Source organism: Cupressus sempervirens, chromosome 4, assembly GCF_028749045.1.
Source record: "Cupressus sempervirens isolate cs-2001-9-10 chromosome 4, ASM2874904v1, whole genome shotgun sequence".
Taxonomy (NCBI): Eukaryota; Viridiplantae; Streptophyta; class Pinopsida; order Cupressales; family Cupressaceae; genus Cupressus; species Cupressus sempervirens.
The window spans coordinates 281,003,727-281,020,344 of NC_143121.1; positions in this window are offsets into that span (position 1 = coordinate 281,003,727).

The following is a 16,618-nucleotide window of genomic DNA, read 5'->3' on the forward strand; positions in this document are numbered from 1 at the left end:
CCACTAGATACAAGAATTTGTCTGGCACAACATCTTTCATCCATTCGAACTGTCATTGCACCCTAGAGGGCATATATCTCATAACTATGTGAACCATCTAGCTGATCAACCAATAGTTTGTCTGCACATAGAGGAGATAAAGTTGATCCTTCATGTCATCCTCTCCCCCTACTAGCAATATGGCCCCTCACTGCTCATTGCCTACATATGGTGTCTAGTTAAAGATGATAATCTCATCTCGACATCTCCTCCATAATCCTACTGACTTAGTGGATGTATACTAAATTGGTGGCCTATATCAACATACATATGACTCTCTAAGAAGTTGTGTCTCTTGCCTAGAAATAGGTTGGGTAACGCCTATATGCTCCCATGAACATGACATTAATAGAGTCATTCCTAGACCAATGGTCTATTATTGTGTCTTATGTGTACACATATAAAGATCATAATAAAGATGGGCCAAGATGGTTTGGCCCCAATAGAACACCATGTCGTCATCCTATAATTCAGTACTTAGCACTCACATCCATCTGATCATAAATCCATATGAGTGACGCCAAGTATAGAGAAACTTGTAGCAATCTCTACTCTATTGCCTCCCTCCATGTCAACCATGATTGCTATATAGGTAGCCTCTATCATCGTCACCCAAAGCACTCCTGCAGATGGAGATCTGTACCCTCTAGCACATACTTTGCATATCAATCATAGATCGACACTCTCAATATCCATAATACATCTAGTAAGTTCATTGTCACCTCTCCTATAGGTAGGTGGAAGCTAGAGGTCGATGTATGCCACTACTCTATCAGTGCTGATAGTTGTGCTGAGTGTGCCCTTAGATTTGGACACTCATGGATGTGCTCTAGTTCACATGGTCAAATGTGTCCCCACTCTATCTTCATGAGTCTCTCCACTAACACCATTGTCGATGGATAGTTCTCCCATGAACGAAATGTCACCATTGCCATCTATAGCATAGACATGCAATAATCAATTTTCCATTTGTTTTCTGCTCCTTTTTCTTAGGTAAGCATGGGGTATCATGCTTTCTCCCCCCCCCCTCGCACCCACCCCCCTTGGTCATTCTCATTACCCAAATCAATCGATTAGTCCAAATCAGCGGAGACACCAATCCATGCTGACGTGGATTAGCGACGATGAAAATCTGTGAAGATGCTAATCTAGCATCTCCAGTGAGTACGTAGCAACTATTTTTTCTGTCTTTTCCTTAGTTAAGCATGGGGTATCATACTCTGTTCCCCTCCCCCCCTCCCCCCAATCGGTCATTCTTGCCACCCAAATCTACTGATTAGTCCAAATAGGCAGAGACACTAATCTATGCAGACATGGATTAGCAGAGACAAAAAACTGTAGAGACATTGAGCTAGCATCTCTGGCAGCTACACAAACACTAGTTTTCCATCAATGACTACTAAATTATCATCTATAGAGACAATGACATGAAGATTATCATCTTTGACACTATCTCCATAACACTTTTTGCCCCTTACATCATCTACATAGACAACAAGATGAACCTTGTCATCTTTGAAGATGATAGGATGTATCCTATCATCTCTATAGAACCTTTGACTCTATTTTGTTGTCTACAAAGATGATGGAGTGAAGAACTATTGTCTCCACCATGACCCCATTTTTTTTCATTTATTATACAATAAATGCTAAAATCAAGTGCATAATTGAAACTTTGAGAAGTAGGGATAGTCGACTTATTGATGGGCCAATGTTGGCTAACCTCTAGTGCTCTCGAACCTGCTCGCAAAGTTGTAGTCTCTCTATCGGATCCATCCTTTGCTCTAGTTCTATGCACTCCAGGTGTGCAAATGACTCTTCCATGAGCCCCTTAGAGGCTTATATAGGGCCTCCAAGGTTCCCTTTTGAGCCTATACACTTCCCTTGGTCATGTCTACCCCTACTTACCCCCAGGTCATGCAAAATGTTCATCTATGCCTTTTTCCTACCCTTTCTTTTCTTCTAAAGTCCTTTTTAGGATAATTGTGCAAAACCTTTTTTTTGCTCTATTTCCATGAGGGGGCACCCTCCTCCCCTATTTTTTCTATGACACAACTCCTAGGACTCCTATCCTCTATAGGGCAACCTGTATTTTTTTTTCTTTGATATAATGTCATCCTTACATCACATCAAAGAGGGGCAAAATGTAGATGTTTAAAATTGTCCCAAACACTATATTAATTTATTTAATATTTCCTTTGACATTGTAATTAATTAATTAATTATTAATTATATTTGTCATATTCTTCTACTTATTTAATTAAATAGCTTCATTTCCCTAATGTATTTAAGTTTAATTTAAATGCATCCCCTCTAATGTATTAAATTTATTTAATGCATAGTGCTCCATAAAATCCCTTTTTAAATAAATCTCAATTTATTTAATTCCCTTTACTTTATTAAATTCTATAATCCTATAATTAAATTAAATCTTATTTTATTTAATCCTAATCCAAGCTAAAATCTAGTCTACACCCTTCACTCTCATCCTTCTAAGCATACCCATTAATTAATCCTAAACACCTTTCTAAACACATATTAGCCCCTAAGTATTTTCTCACACATGTGTGAGCAACTCAAGATCCAAGAAAGTTTCCATTTCATTATTTTATTCAAAAAGCCTTACACTCTTACACACTTGCCCCACTTTTCTTTCTCCAAGGTTTCTCACACATGTGTGAGAAAACCTTTAGCCATCACTTTCACTAAAAAGTTTTATGTTGACCTTTGCATGACTTATCTCCTTAGCCCATGTGTCTCCCTTGTGGCACCTATGTGAATGCCACATAAATGCTACCTCCCCAAGGCCTCTTTCAAACCTATAAATAGAGCCCTTGTCTCAAGCATTTCCCATCTCCCTCATTTACATTGTTATCACACTAGAATACTTATAGAGATTTCAGTGATTTTTATGCATTTTTACTAACCCTTTGGTAGTTGTTAGATTTCATTCTTGCATTGTTAACTTAGTTTGATTTCTTGCATCCACATTCACCATCCTTGAATTCTTTGAACATGGTTGTATCCATAACCATTATTTGAAGAATTATCTTCATATCTAGTTAGTTTCATACATTTTTCATTACATTTCAAGCATATTTGGATTCAATAGTTGTGTTTGGGAGAGCACATTAACATCCTACCAATCGAAATCACACCAACAAGGCCTCTCATGAGTGCCCTTTCTGAACTACTTTTCAGTTGCATGAGGACCCTAATATTTTTGGTTGCATAGTTTTAAAACTCAAGTAGAATTAGTATATTTCTAATCTTATGTGAATATTTGATATGCACATGCTACTAATATTTTCTTGTTTACGCATGCTCCCAACAGGTTAGATTTTCTTGCATACAAATAGTAAGTGAGATCTCATGATTCGTGTTAAAAATTTCCAAACTATATGTAGTGATTTGTTTCATGACTATAGGCTTATGGCTAAATTAATTGAACACACCTTCAAGGATAGAGCCTTGCAAATGTATTTTTCTCAACCTCCTTATTCTATTGATTCTTTTCAAACTCTTGCTAATTCTTTCATTCAAAAGTTTCAAAATAATATTCATCCACACATTTCTATACCTAGTTTAATGCATTGCAAGAAGAATGTTAAATAGACATTTACTAAATTTATTGCTAGATTTAAATATTTCTATGCTCATATTTCTTATCTGGATTTTCACACCTATGTGCAAGGCTTCACCATTGCTAGTTACAAGAGAGTAAAATTAAGAGCTCCATTCTAATGACTCCAATTTCTAGTGATAAGAGTAGTGTTGTCGAATATTAAAATAAGTTATCTAAATCTAACAACTTCATCAAAATAAAATCTCCATATATAGATGGTGATCAAGTGGCTACTACATCTCACAGTATGACTACATTTTCCTCTTCATTTCATCCAAATCATCAATATATTGACTTATATGAGCCTTTGTCCAAGGTGATGACTATGTTGATTCACACTCACACTCTTAATACTCCTCCTATTAGTCCTATTGATCCTAATAAACCTCTACCAAAGTCTTTTGATTCTACTACTTTCTATCAATATCACCATCAACCAGGTCATGATACTCAAAAGGGTTATTGTTTGAAGAATTTTATTCAAAACCTAATTGATTCTAAGGCTATTTATGTTGATACCCATGTTAATCATATGAATAAGTCTATTTCTTCGCCAAATTAAAATTTGCAAATTTACACTAATCCTTTTCCTTCACACTTAATGAATGTCATTAATAAACCCTTTTCTTCTAATTTCCATATTGCTTATGATGAGAAGATAGAATAAAAGAATCATGTGTTTAATCATGTTGAGTTATAGTCTCCACCTCTGATTTCGTCTCCACCCGATCCTCAAAAAATACCATCTATTATTAGATTTAGTCAGTCAATATGTTTAAGGTACCTAATGGTCCCCTTTACATCACTTCTAGACTAGCTCATATTCCTTCTCATGATACTTTGGTTGATCCTTCCTCTACTATGAATGTTATCACGAAGAACACCTTTTTAATAGAGGGTTTTGTACAGATACTTATGATCAAACTCCTGTATGGATTCAAGCCTGTAATAGTTTTCTTTACCAACCTCAAGGTTCTATCACTTTATCTATTACTATTTTAGAGAAAACTATTTTTACCATGTTTGTGGTAATTCCTACTTCTGATCAAGTTCAAGTTAAGCTTCGTATTCCATGGATTTTTACAATGCAAGCTATTGGTTCTCCTATTCATAAATGTCTTAAATTTCCTCATGATGGAGACATTGTTATTGTTAATCATTCTCTTTAGAAACCATTATGTCCTAGGGATTATGTTGAGATTGATCTTTATTGGCTGTCTCATTCTAAAAAACCACCTACTCATCTTGATCATCTGTATAGAAACTATAAACAACATAAAGTAGCTAAGTCTTCCTAAGGGTTGTTTACCTCCACATGTCTTGCTCACTTCATAAGCACTTTCTACTTCTACAACTATATTACCTTCTACATCCATCTCTTTAGCTGATGTTCCTTTTTTGGAACCTATTCTATTTGATCCTGATTCCTAATCCTTCTTGTCAAATTTCCATGTCCTTTCTATTCAATTCTTGATTTGCATGTAACAATTTATTCACCATATCTAGCTAATTATTTTTTATCCTCAATACATTAGATGTCCTTTCATCAATTCTTGTATTCATTTGTCTCTTGTCATATTTTTCCATTATTTTTTCTTCTTCAACTTTCCTTTTTAGTTTAGTCACTTCACACAATCTTACTAATTCGATTTCATGTTCTATTTTTAGTCCTCCTGGCATCTTTATTTAGTATATTGTTTCTCTACAATGGGTCTATTCTTGTTGCATGAATTTCAATCAAATTTTCATCATCAAGTAGTCCTTTAGTGTCTTCTTCTTGATATAGAGTACCATTCTGTTGGATATCCAATTCCTTCATTCTCTTTAAGGATTTATTCAATTCCTCTCTTCCTACTTCAAGTTGTTGTAGTATGACCAATATGTCAAGCTTCTAATTCTTCATGATCTTATAAGCCTCCATCTACAAGATGTTAACTCTCAAGCTATTAAACTTCTTCTAAAAGAACAAAGTTATGATACCAATTATTGGAAGTCTATTGAGAATATAAGATACTAAGAGTGAAGGCAAAGGGGGTGAATAAGGATCTATAAAAATTCTATCCCTTGAAACAAATCAAATGCATTCACCACCAAACTATTTCATATCAACATCCTATAACCATATTTTGATAAACTAAAATAGATATAACTATTCATCACATCCATAAACATGAAAGTACATGTAAACACATAACAAAAAATATTTGGTTAAACAAAAACTCTCCAAGGTGAAGGTAAAACTAGGGTGGGGATGACATCCACAAATCTTTTATACAATAGCTATAAAGTGTTCCCATTAAGGCTACAATGTTTGATCACTTTTGGTGATCTACCATATAAGAGGTCTTCCCTACTAAGATCTTACGAGACTTATTTAGTCTACCTTGATCAAAAGGTTTGAACTTAAAACTAAGTAAGCAATCTATTAGGAGATTTCAATAGGCTTGTTAGGACCACTCTGTTACAAGGTTTACCCTGATTCACATGATCAAATGTATCACTACCTGAACCTTCGGTTACTACTTTGAATCTAGATTATGAATCTTTTATTTTCAAGCCTAACTAATCTCCTATCTAATAAACTCTATTATATCCTTCATTGCTAAGTTTCTCTATCTAGTCTTTTCTTCTAGCCATCAAACATAGCCTCTTTCACACATGCACTTGTCTCTACAATTCTATCCTTCATCTCTATTGAATTAGTGCTTAGACCCTCCTTAGATAACCAGATCAAGAGAAGGTTCTAGATCATAATCAACAATCCAAATTGCTCCATTTTTCCTATTAGTCCACTACCTTCATAGTGATTGATGTTCTCTAAGAAAACATGTAAATATCTCCTTAATTGTCTTCACAATTATTAAATTGAGTACATAGAAGTTGATTAAAATAGTTTACATAAATGTTTGTGTCATTCCAAACACATATACCAAAACTAGTTTGCTCAACACTTGAATAACGTGACACTCGGTCATGACTAAGACTTATGTTGTCACTTAGCTTCTAAATGCTCGACACTACTTGTGTGACTCGGCATGAACTAACTCTTTTTAGTTCAATGTCTACTAACTTCTAACTTACTCGGCATAAATTGTCAATGGGTACAAACTAGAGTGCTTGACAACCTAAGACTTTCTCAACTCAAACTGAAATGTGAACAAGTCCAAAATCATTCAACCTTCATTGAGTCACCTAGTCGCATTGATGACTAACTAGTTCTTCCTAGGAAATGACTAAGTATTTGACACCAATAGAAAACATGACTAGAAGATCAATAATATGTGTCCTTTTGAATATAGATAAAGCATCCTCTAATAAAATGCAAATTTCTTACAAGTTTGTAAATAGGTTTCAATATATTGAAATTCACCAAGAAAGTTTATCGAGACACAAGTTTCTTTGGTCTTTTTTCTTCCAAGTGTAGGGAACCTTCTTCAAAAATTGAATTTTGCGATGATCCAACATCAAATCCTAAAGAATGCTCTTATAGTTTGGAATCCAAGATGTATGTGGAATCATAGGAGGAAATATTCACATTACTTATTTTCAAAATGATTGGTCATCCAGTAGCTTAGCTTTGCCTTTAATTTGTGTTAGGCAACAATACATATCTTTGCCGTAAATACTTAAAGCTTTAAATTCAAATTAGAGCGTTGCTAATGGCTATAAATTTTCTTGTTTGTATCCTTTTATGGGACAAAAGGATATAATTTGTATAAATTTGATGCGTTATAGATCCCAAAGCCATCAAATCTAAAAGATCAACAATCCTAACCTATAGAATTTGGATTACCAAAGATGTTAGAACCTAATTCATCATCAACCTTTGATAACAAGGTAATACAATAGAGTATACAACATATGAATCAAATTTTCTCCTTTATAAATTACTTTTCTAGGGCCCAAATTCATTCTAGAGTAGTAGTTCTCCAATCTCTAAATTTTCTTCTTTCCAAGAGAAGATGATCTATTACCTAGTTGTGGAAAAGTCGCGTAAGATATTTTAACGTACAAGATAGGTCACAAGGCGATTTTGTCTTTGAAATAGATCAGAAGAAGGAAAAAAAACATTTCATTTTAACAGAAAAATATGTAGGCACAGGAAGGACTGTAAGTCGTCCAAAAAGTCGTCGCTAATAGCCATGATTCAAATCAAGGACCTCAAGAATAGTCAGAAGGTTCTAGACGTTGTCTTCATCGACATTTACAAGTCATGAATTGTCTCCGATTCATGTATTTCCATAAGATTCTTGACTCTTCAGAAATATCAATTGCCTTGTGAAGAATAGTTAGAAACATCCACATTGAGGAAAGAGCGTGTCAGACATTTCATCTCCAGATTACAGCGAAATTTCATCTAAAAGGCACAAAGCAAGTAATTTGAATAATAGATATTTAGCTCCAGGCTGCCATCAGTGAAATCAATGTTGGAATTTTTGAAAGACTCTTGACTGAATACTTCTGTTTTTTTGGTCACTCGTTATCAAGCGAGGATGCATCCCAACTCATACATAGCCCACCCTAAAATAGTACCATCCTAGCTCGGAAACTAGGAGCTCCCTGCAATTTTACAGGACTGCCGTGCAATATTTTTTCCAAACTTTAAATTTCTTATACATAGATTTTATAAAAATATTATGGAGGAAATAATCTATTCAATTAATTGGGATAGGCATTCTGCAATGGGAAAGGGTCGCTGGAATGTTGTGAGTGTCTTAATGTTAATATTTATTTTTAGATTAAATTTGACAACCATCTATAAATACAAATTTTAATATTTATTATTACTTTTAAAAATAATTTAATAAATGCCACATAAAATATTTGCAAACATTATAAGCTTTGGACATATAAATAATCATTTTTTTTAGAAATTAAAATAAAAAAGTTAACTGAGTGCAAAAAAAACAAATAGAGATACAACAAAATATAAATATTTTTAGGTCTAGCAAATTTAGCTTTAATACTTTTATAATGGATATCTATTGACATTCCTTTAGAGACACACACACACACACACACACACACACACACACACACACACATGTATGTATATGTATATAGATACATATGTATGTATATGTATATATATACATATATATCTACACATATATGTGTGTGTGTGTGTGTGTATATATATATAGATATAAATATATAATACACACACATATATATGTATATATCTACATATATACATATATATGTATATATGCTAGTTTATCTTTTTCTATATATTATCTATTACTCTACTAAGTTTAAAGTTTATATTAATGCTAGCAATCTTACATTTAGGGTGCAATAGGTACATCGAGTTATTTTTAGTGATTTGTAACTTTGTTAAATTATATTACTATAGATCAATTAAACAAAAAATGATCGTCATTTTTGGGAAATGAATAGTTTGTCTACATTACAATAGATAAACACAAGAAGATTAATTCTAATATTTTCTAAATATAAAACTTTACAATACTTTGTGCATAAAACATAATAGGAAAATTTGATTAAAAAACTTATTTACATATGTATCAATTTAATACAAATTTACAAATAATGAGTATACATTAACAGTTAAAATCACTATGGTCAGGGTTAAAATGTCGTAGCATGTTTGTGTGAAATCTACCAACATGTTTATCCTAATTATAAGTTGTTTGACTGTATGAGTTGCATGAATTCTCCTTCAAATAAAATCTAGAATTCAAGAGATCAAAGATACTACTTTGGAGAAACCAATGCTTCATACTTTAAAAGACAACAACAAGTGATTGAATCAATGTGTGTTTTCTTGAAGATGTTTACTATGAATTTTTCCTAAATCAAGTTTCATTGCTTTTTAACATCAAGTTTCAAATAACAAGTATTATAACTAATGTTTCAAATTGCAACTTTATTATTTCCCATTTTTTTTCATAAACAAGTGTTATAAAGATTCAACTTATCTTATTGAATACCCTTCACCAAAGGCACTTGGACAATAAATGTTAGGGTTAAAAATAACATCAGACATAAACCTAATGGCTATATGGTATCACATAAATTAAAAGCTAGATCAATAGATGACTACAAGAAAAATATTTTTTCTAGGCCTTAAAGACCTGGAAAATTCCATAAATGAATAAAATAACCCTAAGCTAGAGATAAAATTCTATTGAGGCCTCTTGATAAATCCTGAAGATTTATCCTTTTGGACATGGCATACAAACAAAGATTCATATTCAAGAATTCAAATTCAAGATGGTTTCCAATTTGATAGGTCACAAACAATGTTGGTTTTCTAAAAAAATTGTCAGGATCATCCAAGTGGTTCTAAATCCTTCTTTCCAAAAAAGAAAATTTGCCTCACCATTTGATCTTTCAATATTTTTAATGGATTAAAAAAAATGTAGGTTTTAGTTTCTAATGGGATTCAATCATCAATCTTCTTTTACTTCAAAAAACTTTTAAATCTAGACATGGAAAGAAACAACACATATTACATTGAAAAACTAGACAAATCTAAGCCTTGAAGGGAATGCATATCTGAATGAACAACATATCAATGTACTTAATAACACAACACATAATAAGGAATAGACAATATTTTCTAAAATAACATATCACTGGAGCTAGTAGATTATAATTACTTATACAAGGGAACACTTGGGAGGTTGATGCCTTCATCCCTTCTAGGTGAAGGTATTTTTCAATATAGATTGATAGATTTGTGAAACATGCTTAACTACCTCCTGTTGATCCTTGTCTTTATTTTTTGTGACATTCATTAAAAACTCGAGCATTTGGTGTAACAACAACGGTGATTCCAACAAGTGGCATTGTTAGGACATTGGTGCCTACATCCCCTCTAGATGAAGGTATCTTTCAACATAGACTAATGGATTTGTGACATGTTCTTAACTACCTTCTATGGATCCTTGTCTCTATATCTTGTAACGTTCATTGATAGCTCAAGATTGTTAGTGAAATGGGAATGATGATTCAAAAAATGCTTACCTTAGTTCATACTCTAAAACCCTTAGAACGAAGAGTGAAAATAAACCTTTTTTCTAAAACTAAAATTCTATAGCATGAATGATGGCCATACAAACTTAACAAGACTTTAGAATATCTATAATAATTTCATATTAGTGAATGGTAAATTCATAATAGTTGACAAAATATATTGTTGTGCCTCCATTCTCCCCCTAGAAGAACACTAGTGCAAATAAAAATAATAGACTCTTGGAAAAAGTGGCTTGTAGAGGGGTTGACTTTTAAACCATGATACTAAAGGAGATACAAGAAATGTCTTGGATAATCTAGGATGTATAGAAGGAATTTGGTTGTAGACAAGGATATCATTAATGTTTGGTAAGATGAATTTAGAATATTTACAAAAGATGAGATCCATATGTATTTTATATTAAAAAGAAGTCAAAATTTGGGTGATTGGCCTAGAGAATACAAACTGAGTAACAGCGTCATCATCAGTAGACACAAAGCTCATAGAACTATAGTCAGTAGACTATACATCCATATATAATATCAAAAAAATAGTAATGAACTTAAACTTAGTACTGAAACAAAACTTGCAACTAGCAAAAATGAAGACAATCCACCCTAAACTAATAGCTATGCTAAACATAGTATCATGGAGGTCATAAATTACAATCATTAACACTATGATACTATTGTTCCAAAGCTATCCATATAGAGACTGATAGTTCAAAGGATAACTAAACACACACACACACCAAAAGAAAAAAAAAAACATAGAAAGAGGATGAATCCTCAATCCTTTTTCTCCTCTAGGTTGGGCTTAGATAACTTAGCATATGCAACCAATTGTTGACCAAGAATAGATACATCTTCCCTATGACATCATCATTTTGTTTTTCTCCTCTCTCATTTTCTTGTTGTAGGATGTGGAGAGTAGTAGTCACAACACGCATGAACTTGACGACAAAAAAGCCAAGGTTGTGAAATGGGTCTCCAACTCAATCCTTCGATTATTTTCCTTCTCTAGCTTGATCTGTAGCTTCTTCAGCTCCACTTCAACCTAAAAGAACACCTTCTTGTCCAAACTAGGGGGTATGTTGGCATGGGGGGATTTCCTTGGATGGGGCAAGGGGGGTAGGAGCAGGGGGGTGGGGGGGCAGTGGGGTAGGGGTTGAGGGGTAATGAACCAGAGAGGCATGTCGAAGGTTGAGGCTTCTTGGGGGTTCAATCTCTTATTTCCTCAAGGTGGAGGTACCTGTTAAGGGAATTTCACATCTTCTTTATTAGCCATCAAATCCAAAGTACCCATGCTAAAGTAGTCGAGACATTTGAGAAGGTTTGTGGGAGGATACTTTAGTATTAGCAAGGGACTTAGCCAAATAATTATCATCCTCTTCAATGTAGTTAATCCTCATGGCCTTTTGTTTATGATGGGCCTATTCCTTTTTTTCCTCACTATCATTGGACTTATAATCCAAGTCCACTTCATTATTTCTTTTTTATTTGTCCATATTTTTTCTTTTTATTAAGGTTATTAAGAAAGACATTGAATCATTTCCTACCTTCCATACTCTCAGTGCTAATATTTCAAAGGTCCACCTTAGTCTTAGGATTCTATTTAGAGAAAGATGCCAAATGAGGGCTCTTAGTTTTCCTACTAGTAGACGAAGGGAGGCTTGAGATACAATAGAAAATTTGGGAATGAAGGTAGAAAATAGCTAGATGGGAAGCATTTGTTAGCAATAAGATGTATCAACATTGGATAATTCCTATTCTTATTATTTATTTTGTAAATTTATTTTTTGTAAATAATGTAATTAAGTATGAGTGTATATGTCTAGTTGGCATGTTGATGTGTCACTCCACTTGTATGTCTTGGCATCTTGAATTGTATGTAAGGAGATCATGGCTGAAATGGTTATGACAGATTCCTATGATGCATAAGAGCTATCCTTGGAAGATTTGATGATGGGTGAAGACATGAAGACATGTGGAAATTGATCATTGAGTATTGTACACTCAAGTCCTATTTTTCTAGAGAATGGGAAAACCCTAACATAGTTGTTCTTTGGAAGTTTCCCTAAAATGGAAAGCGCATGATATAAGAATTTTTAGGGTTGCAGACAGGAGAGAGAAAATGTATTGTTGGTATGGTATGTTGCTATTGGATTGGTCTTTTGTGTTTTGAAATAACTTGCATTTCAAGTGTGTTGTAACCTTTTGTGTTGAAGATAATATATTGTGCATGTTTTGGAGGGGTTGGGTTGTTTTTCTGAAACATTTTTCCCCATCGGCATATCTTTGTGTTTATGTGTTTTCTTTCTCTATCTATTTTATGTATTTACCATTGACTGTAATATTATTATTTACATAATATCAATATGAAATTGTAAGGATTTAATAGGATTTTTCACAATACTTTCCTTAAGGGGTTAGTGTAGGAAGTTGTTTTTGCATCTTAGTTTCCTTACAACATTATGGCCTTGGGGTTGAATTAGCATAATTTTCGTAGCAAGGCAGATTACTTTATGGAAATTATATAATTTAAAGATCAAACCTTGGTGAAGCATGCAGATATGTTGGTAGAAGATATTGGGAGTTGTTTTGATATAGAATGGTAAGACATTCAACTCATATAAGCCTTGAGGTACAAAAAAAGGTCATTTTATACCTATAATATGGATGAACAAGTTGCTAGAAGTATTTTGTGAGATCAAAATTTGAGTAGATATAGCTTGCTTGAAATATTTGCCAAATATAGCCCTTTTCTTGTAAAGGATGGTCGTTTTCCTACAAACAATTGGTCAACATGGTTTATAATTGATTGCATTTCTGATTTCAGATAACTTATTACCATTTTCATCATATTTACAAACATAAATAGCATGACAAGAAAATTGTGATGAGCATGGAGAAAATTCAAGGCCAATAATTCTTCAATTTCCTTTCTACACTTTTTGGTCTCATCAGGCCTAGTCAAAAAAAGTATTGGCCTTTTCTTTAGGTAGGAGCTCCTTTCCTTCATTGTCTTTCTTTCATCCAAGGTTCCAAAATATGGAACAATGTGGTTAACAACTAAAAAATCTTGAAGATGGGTTGTCACTAGATAATGGGGAATGAAATCTCAATTGATTTTTGGGAAGAACAATAACTCCAAGACAACCCCCTCATGTATGCTAAGTTCCTACCTCTGCACAAGATTTGTACTAGATTGTATATCTCTTTGACACAAATATTTATCACCCCAAATTCTAGAACTAGGAGCCTACGAAAATAGGCCTTGCCCTAAAAATTCAAGACCTTCTTCAAAATTATAGGATCCCCCTTGCCCTGATGGAGGACTCGTCGGTTTGGAAACTTAACCCCTCGGGTGATTTCACAGTGAAGTCAACTTATCTTTGTTGTCTTTGGAGGGAGGTGGCCTATGGAGATTGGAAAAAGGTCTTGCACCCTTGGATCCTACCAAAGATAAAATTCTTCTAATGGATGGCTTTGGATGTGTCTATCCTCACTATGGATAACCTCCAAAGGAGAGGGTGTCAACTTGGTAACTATTGTATTTTATGTCCCTAGGATGCTAAATCTATTCCACACCTTCTTATACATTTCCCTTTTTCCATGGGGCTATGGAGGGAGATCCAATGGTGTGTTCATGGAGAGTTGCAACAATTTGTTCATAGGGACAATTTGTCTTCCCACTCTTACCACAAAAACTTATGGTCTATACTTCCCCTGTATGTCTCATGGATAATCTAGAGCGAGCAAAATAATAGACATTTTAGGGAACAAGCCACTACCAGTTTGGGGGTGGTTGAGTAGGTTATTAGACTTCTAAAAGAATGCAATGGGATTTGGCAGTAGAAGCCCCCCCCCCCCGCTCGACCCCCCAGGAAGACTTGAAATGAAATGAGATTCTACTTGGGATGTAGGCCAAGAGTGGAAAAATTCACCAATTCCAAAGCCATGGATAGAAAGAAGATGGTTTGGCACCCTACCCCTAAGTCTTAGATCAAATTCAATTTTGATGGTTTAGCCATGATGGGTAGTACTAAGATGGGAGGTGTTTTTCGCAATAATATGGGAAATCTGGCAGTTGCCTATACTGGAAACTATGGAGAGGGCAGAAGCCTTGGTACTTCTATGGTATTTGAGAATTGTGAAAACACATAGAATTAACAAGCTTCCCATTAAGGGGGACTTAATGTTAATTATTAATGTTGTTAAGGGAATGAGCCAGAGCAGGTGGTTGATCAAAGTGATTATTGATGAAATATGTAAGTTGATTGAAGAGTTCCATGAGATCCATGTGGATCATATATATTGCGAAGGGAATGGTGTGGTGGATGAGTTGGAAAAATTCGGCCATACTATCACATGGTTAATTGAATGGGAGGACGTCAGACAGTTTCCATCATGAACTCAAGTTATGATCGAAAGAGAGTGTACTTACAATAGAGCCATATGAATCATCACAATAGATGGCAAGCCTTCAATTATTTGTGTGGGTGGAAAGGCAAGGCTCTTCATAAAGGCATCACTTGTCAAGATTGCATGAAGATTCAACTTAATGATTCAATTGCCATGAGCTTTAAGTGTTGTTGAAAAAAGATGTAGAGGGTAGATTTGTCAAGATGTAAAAAATTGAACAATGATAATAAGAAAAACAAATTGTTAAATTCTCTCTCCAACTATAGCTGGCAATGACCATTTACGGATGGAAAGGGACTACCAAAACATGTCACTAAGGGTGGTTTTTTGGTTCTCAAGAAACCTTGCAGACTTATGATGGTTTTTCACTACCTTTTTCTTTTAATCTTAGGTGCAATTTATTTAATATTTAGGTTCTGCCAAACCTACAACAAGGCCATGTCAAATTTTTTTGAAGAGTTGGTGGTTGAACTGGGTGATAGCATGGGCACTAGTGATTGTAATTAAACTATGGGAGTGAAGGCTTGCATCCATAAGAGAGAAGTTGCGATAATTTATCTGTAGGAGGGTGGCTTATTACTGTTTATGGAAGGGATGATGAAACATGATGAGAACAAATCCATGTAGTTTTTTAATTTTTGGAATGTTAGGAAGGTGACAATAGATGGGATGGGTTTCGAAATCATGAAGGAGATCATTACAAAGGTTGGAGGGTTTGTCTTGGAAGGCAAGAACTAGTGCAAGAAAGCCAAAGTAAATGAGCAAAGGAGTCTGCAAACTTTTTTCAAGTTTAAGGAGGAAGTGATGCGAAGGCATGGTGGGTTTTCAAGGGAAGACCTTCATAAACCTTGAGATGTCATCAACTATTCTATTATGAGATAGATTACCCTCGAGAATCAATTTTAGGTACTCTATTATTACCATTGTCCCATTCTTAACCACTTTAGAAACCTAGATCATATTTCCTTTCTATTTCTTTTGTTGCACTCTATGGAGGATTGTATCTACAGGGCTAGGAGAAAAAAAGAGGAGGGTAAGACCTTTTATCTCATCCACTAGGGGTTCATTAACAAACTGTATATCTACCATCTTACCCAAAACCTGCCGCTCTTGGTCAACCCGCTAGCTTCTATCACTCCCCAAGTCTCATTGGACCCTAACAACTATCTAATACTTCGAAAACATTTTTGAGTTTAGTATTTAAATTTTGTGCTCCTTAGTATTTTTGGTCCCTTTGGTTGTGGCACCATTCAAAAGCCTTTTGATTTCAATTCTTGATTTTTTTCCCGCCCATCACTTCGAATTGATGTTACTTTATGATCTGTGTTTTTATAGGTTCAAACCCTATCCCACTTTATCGAATCAAAACATTTTTGAGTTATTAAATTATTACTTATAAATTTATGTTCAAATTTCTTTTTAATATTTAATTGATCTTTCTTGATTTTAAAATATCTATATGATATTCTCTAATGTATAAATATAATATTTCATTTTGGTATTTTAGATTTATTTTTTAGCCACACATTTAAGATTACTGCAAATAAT